Consider the following 7,650-nt stretch of genomic DNA (forward strand, 5'->3'; position numbering starts at 1 on the left):
TTAATTTATGATACTTAATAATGTGAGTTTTGGTGCTGCTTTGCCTCTTGATCAAGCAGAGAAGCATTTTTGAGAGTGGGAACTACGTTATCTTTATTTCTTTTTCTCTTCTTATCAGTTGGTTTCCTGTGCTGCAGGCACGTTTCTTCCTGTGGCCAGCAGACCTTTCTCTGTGCGTGCAGCTGGTGCGGTGGGCAATAAAAAAAACCCACTTCTGATCCAAACTGGAGAGCCAAAGGGAGCAGGGGGTGGAAAACTGAGGAAACTGAAGTGGGAATGTCACAGCCCCAGTGGTGGCAGAGCCCTGGGGAGGGATTGCAAGGATTAACCCTTGAATCAACCCCAAAATTCAGTGGAGGTCGTTGCAGCAGGATGAACCCGTGAGAGGAGTTCAAATGGACGCTACCCCAGTTATCCTGGATATTCCTGGAGTTGGGAAGCTGAGGAAAGGCAGTGAGGGAATGGTTCTTGCACAATTCCTGTGCTCCAAGGCCGTCAGGTCGCAGTGTCCAGAGGCAGAAGTGACAGTGCTGGGTGTGATTATCTCTGTCACATGAGCAGTGTCCTGAGGAGTAATTAGTAACAAGGAATGAATCAAGAATAACTTGTGGGGTTTGCACTGCCCAAAAATCCCTGGGCTGGCTTTAAAACTGCTCTGGCATGTGGAGTGGGGACCGCTCCACCTGAGGACACATCTCTGCTGTCCCCTGCCCTGGTTCAACCCCCTGGGAGATCTTCCAAAAGGGAATAGTGAGAAAAACGAGGGATATTCCAACCCAGAGCAAAACCTGTGCCCTGGGAGCTCCAGCTTTGGGGGTTTTTTTCCTTCCTAAAGGTGATGCTTTGGGGAATATTTGGCTGCCGGTTCATGGCAGTGTCAGCCAAGCAGAGAGTGCTCGGTGCCTCGGACGAAACGAACGCTCTGCTGCCACATTTGCCCCTTTTCCCTGCTTTTTTCTCTCCCCAAGTGTGGATTTGGTCGTTTTTGTTGAGCGTGGGCTCCCTCCAGGAGGGTTGTGCAGCTGCCCTGAGCCCTCCTGCCGCTCTGGGGCTGTGTCACCGCTGAAGTGATGTAAACTCGAGCTGCTGATTCACAGGGCACTCTTCAGTGAGTCACGGGCACTCAAACACGTCATGTGGTGCCTTTTATCAGAGCAGGAATTCATTCAGCTGCCGGCAAAAGCCGAGCAAACAAACGTTACATCTGTACAGCACAGCCCGCTGCTTTTATTGGCACGGAGGCAGGAAAAGCAGCCCAGGCTCCTGGGAATTCGTGCGTCTCAGCAGCCCTGACAAAGCCCCACGACAGCCTGAGTGTTTGTATTTACTGCTCCGTGCACCCTGGAGATTTCTCTCTGTCGGTTATTCTGATTTCTGGGATTTAAATGGCTGCAGCTCCGGGGGAAATGGGAATAAATTGGGTGGCTGGGCCGGGGGTTGGGTGAAAGGGCTTGGAAACGCCGGGGCTGGGGTTGTGATTGGGATTACACAGGAATCGGGTGCTGGCCCTCGTCCTGCTCTGAGGGGTCTGGAGTTTGCAGGGAATTCTCTGCGGAATTCCAGATTCCCAGCGGAGGGAGGGACGGGTTTGTGGGCAGGGAATGAACTCCCCGAATTAAACATTAAGCTCTGGCTGAGTTACTGAGTGATGAAATGCTTTGAAGGAGAGCTCAGGTGACAGTGGGACAGCCCTGAAAGGTCACAGCTGATCCCAGCAGAGGCTGCAGGAGCCGGACTTCCAGCTTTAGCACATAGAAATGTGAATGGCGGGGGAATAACGACAGGAAATGTGCCCGGTGGTGCTCAGTGGGACTGAAAGACCCGGCTCTGCCTTCCTGACACATGGTAAATAAAATAAAAAGTAAAATAAAATAAAATAAAATAAAATAAAATAAAATAAAATAAAATAAAATAAAATAAAATAAAATAAAGAAATAAAATAATAAATCAGGGACTGTGGAAGAGCAGCAGTGCCAGGGCTGGGTGAGGCCGTGCAAGCAGCTGACTGGATTTAATACCTGTGGGACCATCTGGTGCCGCCAACGAAAAGCAAAGTTTGAGGCTGCCCAGGAAATCTGTCGAGCAGCAGCTTTCCTTTTTTATTAATTTTTGCTTCGGGGAGCTTTTTCCCGTTCTGCCTCACTGGAGGAGGGAAAAAAAAGATCTTATTTTTTTTTCCCTGTGTTTGAAGCCAGTGGACTGAGGGTGCAGCTCTGGAATTGACCGCGCTCCTGTGACACTGGGGTGATGGAAGAGCCCAAAAGGAGCAGCAGAGAGAGGAACCAAGTTCTGCCCCTCAGCCCCACGGGCCACGCCTCGGGCTGGGTTTTTACAGCCCACTGTAGCCCAAACAACGCAGGAGTTAATCAATAATCCACATTTTTTTTAAGGGATGAGGAGTTCCCGCCCGGAGCTGCATCTCTGAGCTCAGGGATCCAGCGGCATCTCAATTCCCCTGTGGAATTTCCCTCCTTAACGTGGGGGTTTTTTTGGGGGGAACCCATTGCCTGGAAAGCAGGGAGGGCTGCAGGGGGGGTCACAGGATTTTGGGGGCTGAAGAGTGGCAGCGCCATGAGAGGGAACTGAACGAGGCAAGCAAGGAGGAAAAAAAATAAATAAAAAACTGGGGAAGGTCTCTGAGAAAAGGAGCTGTCTGTGGCCCAGAATTCCCCAAATTTTCCCAGCTCTTCACTGCGGTTTCCTCCTTTTCCAGGGACCCTCTGGCACAGCCCCAGCCAGCAATTCCCACCGAGGGAAAAGCTCATTAGGGGGTTTGCTCCGTGCCCGGCGCTAATTGGCACCAATTACCCTGTGCAGAGGGAAAACAGAGCATGGAAGGCTGGACAGCGAGGAGAACACCCGGGGCTGGGCGTTCAGTTCATTTTGGGGCTTTTTCTCTGAAGTTATTTGCACACTGGTTTGGAACACTCAATGTCCACTCGTAGATTTCCCTAAAAAATCCAGTGAACGTGGCAAAGGATTGAAGAGCTCTGCCCCAGCCCAAGGCACCTCTGGGCCAAACGTTCCTGCCCCGGGTGTGCAGGTGTCTCCTGACCCTCTCTGCTCTCCCTGTCCCTGCCCAGAGAGGAAACTCAGATATTTTTCCACCAGGAATTCAGCCAAGGAGAGCCCCAGGGCTAAAACCTCCTCTCACCCTGCAGCAGTGGGGTTTTGGTGGGATGGAAATTGGGCAAGTTTAACCCAAAATGTCGTTTCGTCCCCAGAATTCCTCCTGTGGCACCCACAGGGAGATGTTTTAACAAGAAATCACCTCTAATCAAAAAAAGCTGGGGTTGTTCTGTTGATATTTTTTGAGGTGACATGGCACAACAATTAAATCTTCAGGGCTTACAGGAAGTCAGCGGAAGGGTGGGAGGATTTTTTAAATGGTTTTTTATCCAGCTGCAATCACTCGGTTTATGATTAATCAATGTTTTAAGAGCTCAGTGCTGTCAGTACCAGCTTTCTGCTCGTGGTTAACTGGGGATTTCAGAGATGTGGCCTGGAGAGTTTGTCCTCAGAGCTCAAAGAGGACAGAGTTCGGCCTGGTTCTGTTGGTGAATTAAGTCTTTAGCAGCGAAAAGAGACAGGGGTGCAAAAGGAAATTTTTATTTTCATTTTTTTTTTGCTGCTCAATGGAGTAAAAACTGAATGAAAACGCCACTGGCTGAGGCTCCTGGGTGGGACAAAGCAGCAGAAGCCGCCTCGGGATAGTCTGGGGCGTGGGAGGTGCCACAGGGACGTCTAAATGCAATTTCACATTTATTATCCGAGGCTGCAATCTTCGGAGATAGATGGATCAACAGAGAGATTGGAGCCGAGCAGTCATTTCCAGCACTAACTAGGATTTGATTGTGTGCTGTGCACCAGAGTGGCAGGAGATAAAGCCCGTCCCTATCTCTGCTAATTACCCTGCCTGCTAAACACATGCCGGTTTTGATGGCTGGGCGCTAAAACAATTCATTTCTCCCAAATTCTGCGAGAACTTTCCACGAACGCAGCGCTGCAGGCTCGGGTTTCAGCTGGGAAATTGGGCTGGGGAATCCTGCCTGAACAATCCCATCCCTCCACAGCCCTGCAGGAAACAGGGGAAGAAGTGGAAATCGGGATGGAACAAGTGGAATTTACACTGAGGGCACGAGAGGGAGAATTATCTTTATTTTTATTTTTTTTTTGAGGCAAACCGTGGCTTTTGTACAATTTGAACAAGCAGGAGTTGAGGGATGTCTCAAGCTGAAAGCCAAACCAGCCTTAGCAGGTGTTCAATCACAGCTGTCAGCTTTTACTGGGAATATTTCAGACAATTCTGTGGGAAATGAAAAAAAATTCCCTCTTAGACCTGATGTCTGAGTGCCTGAGAAACATAAATGGGCAGGGACAATTTCCTTCTGAATTCCTGAGAGATATAAATGGGCAGGGAAATTTTTCTCCCCCTGAGATTCCTGAGAAATACAAATGGGCAGGCACGATTTTTTTCAGAATTCCTGAGAACTATAAAAGGACAAGCACAATTTTTTTTTCTCGTGGTGCTCAGCTCCTGTGTTAAATTTCCAGGCTCCTGTATTCCCAGGCTCCTCAATCACTCGGGAATTAGGATTTACCCGGCAGAAATGAGGGGATTTGCCCGGCTCTGGGCTGGGAAGGGCAGCTTAAAGCCAGGGCTGCCCCTCAGCTCTGGAATATTGTTGTGGTTTTGGGGCTCAGCCTCGTCAGGTGGAATCACAAGAGGATTAAAGGGGCAGGGATCTGCTCCTGACCCTTCCCCCCAAAAAAACCCTCTGGGTCACCCCGAGGTCACTCAGGCCTCACCTCTGTTTGTTCTTTCATGTGCTCATCTCTGGGATCAAAGCCAAATATTTCAGAAGCATTTCAACCCCCCCACATCACAAGGAAGCCAGCAAAAAAAAAAAAACCCAAAAACCAAAAAATCCCCCCCAAAAAAAAAAAAAAAAACCAAAAAGGAAAAAACCCCAAACCAAACCAAACAAACAAAAAACCAAACCGAAACAAAAACCCCAAAAACCCCCAAACCCCCACCACCACCACCAAAACCTCCCCACACACACACAAAAAACCCCCAAACAACAAAACAAACCAAGAGGTCCAAGAACCCACTTTAATTCCTTCTTTTATTTAGATCGGTTTAAGACAAAAAAATATTGCTTCCCAAGAGCTGGAAAATCTCTAAATAAACTTTTTTTTTTTCCCCATATAAAAATACAAACAACAAGAATAAAATCAAGACATCCATTGCCCCGCACAAAAAAAAAAAAAAAAAATCAGCCGTTGATTAAAAACAAAACAACAACAAAAAAAGAAAAAAAAAAGGAAGAAAAAATGCCCACCTTGCCTTTCCAGAAAAATGAAAATAAAACAGAGGGAGAACAAGGAGAAACTTTGCGATCTGCTGAAAGAACAAAATGTTAAATGGGGTCTTCTTGCCCATTTTTGTGTCTGGAAACCCAGCCCAGAGGGATCTCTGCTGGGAGATATTTCCTTCTGCTGAGGCTGTGGGCAAGGGGAGCAGGGGGAGGATCAGCTGGGTGCTCACACAAAACTTCATTTATTTCCTGTGGAAGTGCGCTGACCGCCCCGACACACTCCAGTGTTTTCCTGAGTAAATCCGCTCAGCCCCAGCAGGAAGAGGGGCAGCAGAGCTGGGTGCCCTCTCTAGGAGAGCAGGGCGCCCGTGAGGAGCAGCAGCAGCACAGCCAGGAGGGGCAGGGAGCTGCTCTGAGCCCTGCACACCGAGTTGGGAGTGGTCATGGGGGGCGACGTGGTGCTCTCTGCCCCTGAAATGGGAAAAAATAAACTCCATTAAAAATCCAAAGGAGCAGCTGAGATTTTCTCCAGGAGGTTGTGCTGAACTCTGATCTTGTCGCTGTAGGACACCAAAGGAAGATGAGAGACTCCAGATATTTCAGAAGGCAAAGAGCACAGAGAAAAGGCTTTTGTTGTCCAATTCTCACTGCCTTTTCTAAGGTGTTCCCATCCAGACTAAACACGGGCGGTGAATGGGAACGACACCTCTCTGATCCCATGGGTTAAACCAGAGAAACAGCAAAGCACCACCTGGAAAGGGATTGTTTGGAGAAAGGAGAGTTGTTTGCCAGGATTGTTTGGAGAAGAAGCTTTCTTGAGGAGTTTCTCCTCGGGAAAAAGTGAGCAGCTGCCAGCAGGTTAAAAATCTCTCAGAGCCAGAAATACCAAGCCCACAGTGTTCTCACAGGAATGAGGGGTCAGACCCTCTCTGGAGGATGTGGGATGTCCGAACACATCATCACCCTCCTCACTGGTGTTCTGTGGATTCCAGAGCCCTGATAGCAAAGCCACAGCTCCCCTTCCACTCCTGTGCCAGTCCCCGCAGAAATAAATAAGCCTGGCCTCTGCTTTGTGGCTGTCTCACATCCCTTAAAGCAAAAAGGAGGCTTGAAAAGGTTTTAAGTTGGAATTGTAACCTGAAAACGCTCTCTTTGCCTGACTGCTGGAGATGTGGGAGATCCCTCAGCTCCAGGAACCCCAAACCCCTGCCTGCCTCTCCCCAAAGCCCGGAGCAGGAGTGAGGCCCCTGCCGGGTGCGTCCTTCCCCAGGGCTGGAAATGAAGATTATTATTTACCTGTGCTCAGCGTGTGAGTCTTGAGCTCGGTGCTGTTGTCAGAGAGGATGAGATAGACCCTGTGGGAGGAGGGAGGAAAACAAGCTCAGAGGAGAGAAGCTGAGTGTCTCGTGTGGGGATGGAGAGGGGACAGTGAGGGCAGAGGAAGGGACAGGAATTGTCACCACCCCGGATGTGTTTAAGGACAGACTGGATGTGGCACTCAGGGCTGGGTTGGACTCAGTGATCTTGAAGGTCTCTTCCAGCCTACACATTCTGTGATTCTGTGACTTTTGGAGCCATCCGCTCCAGCCACGCTGAGTTTTTCGGGAGGAATTTCCAACACCTGGAATCGTTTCCCCATCCCGTTTTTGGGCTGGGCTGGGGGTGCTGGGTGGCAATTCTCAGGGAACCATCTGCTCCCTGCAGTTGGAACCCTCCTGCCAGGGGCTGACTGCGGCTCCTGCCCCGGCTGGGGGCACAGGAAGGGCACAAACCCTCACCTGAAGTGCACGGAGCTCAGGTTGCTGTCCGGGGATGTCCAGCGGGCCGTGCTCCAAGTGATGTTCAGCACTGCTGTGTCCACTGAGCTGCAGTTCCCCAGGGCTGCCTCCTCCCAGAGCCCCACCGAGGCGTTCTGCGGGTCCAGGGCCTGCAGCAGGAGCTGCCCCGAGCTGCTGCTGTGGTTTCTGTCGTCCTTTATCGTCACTGGGAAAAGAGCAGGGTGGGCAAAATGAGATTTCTGCCCCGCGAGGACCCCGAGCCCGCAGGGGTTTGTTCACACGGGGCCAGTCTGTGTGACACTCTGGTGACAGCTGCACCAGCAGCTGCACAGGGGGGTCTGACCCCGGCCTTGACCCAGCACAGGAGGAAAAACCCTTTTACCTGCCCCTGAACAGGAAGAAAAACCTTTTTACCTGCCCCAGTCCTACTCTACCTCAAGCACAGGAGGAAAAAACTCCTTTACCTGTCCCATGCACAAGAGGAAAAGCCCCTTCACCTGCCCCTGAACAGGAGGAAAAAAACCCTTTACCTGCCCCAGGACAGGAGGAAA

This window comes from Chamaea fasciata, unplaced genomic scaffold (assembly GCF_029207755.1).
Source record: "Chamaea fasciata isolate MVZ Bird 193981 ecotype frontalis unplaced genomic scaffold, bChaFas1.0.hap1 SCAF_24, whole genome shotgun sequence".
Taxonomy (NCBI): domain Eukaryota; kingdom Metazoa; phylum Chordata; class Aves; order Passeriformes; family Sylviidae; genus Chamaea; species Chamaea fasciata.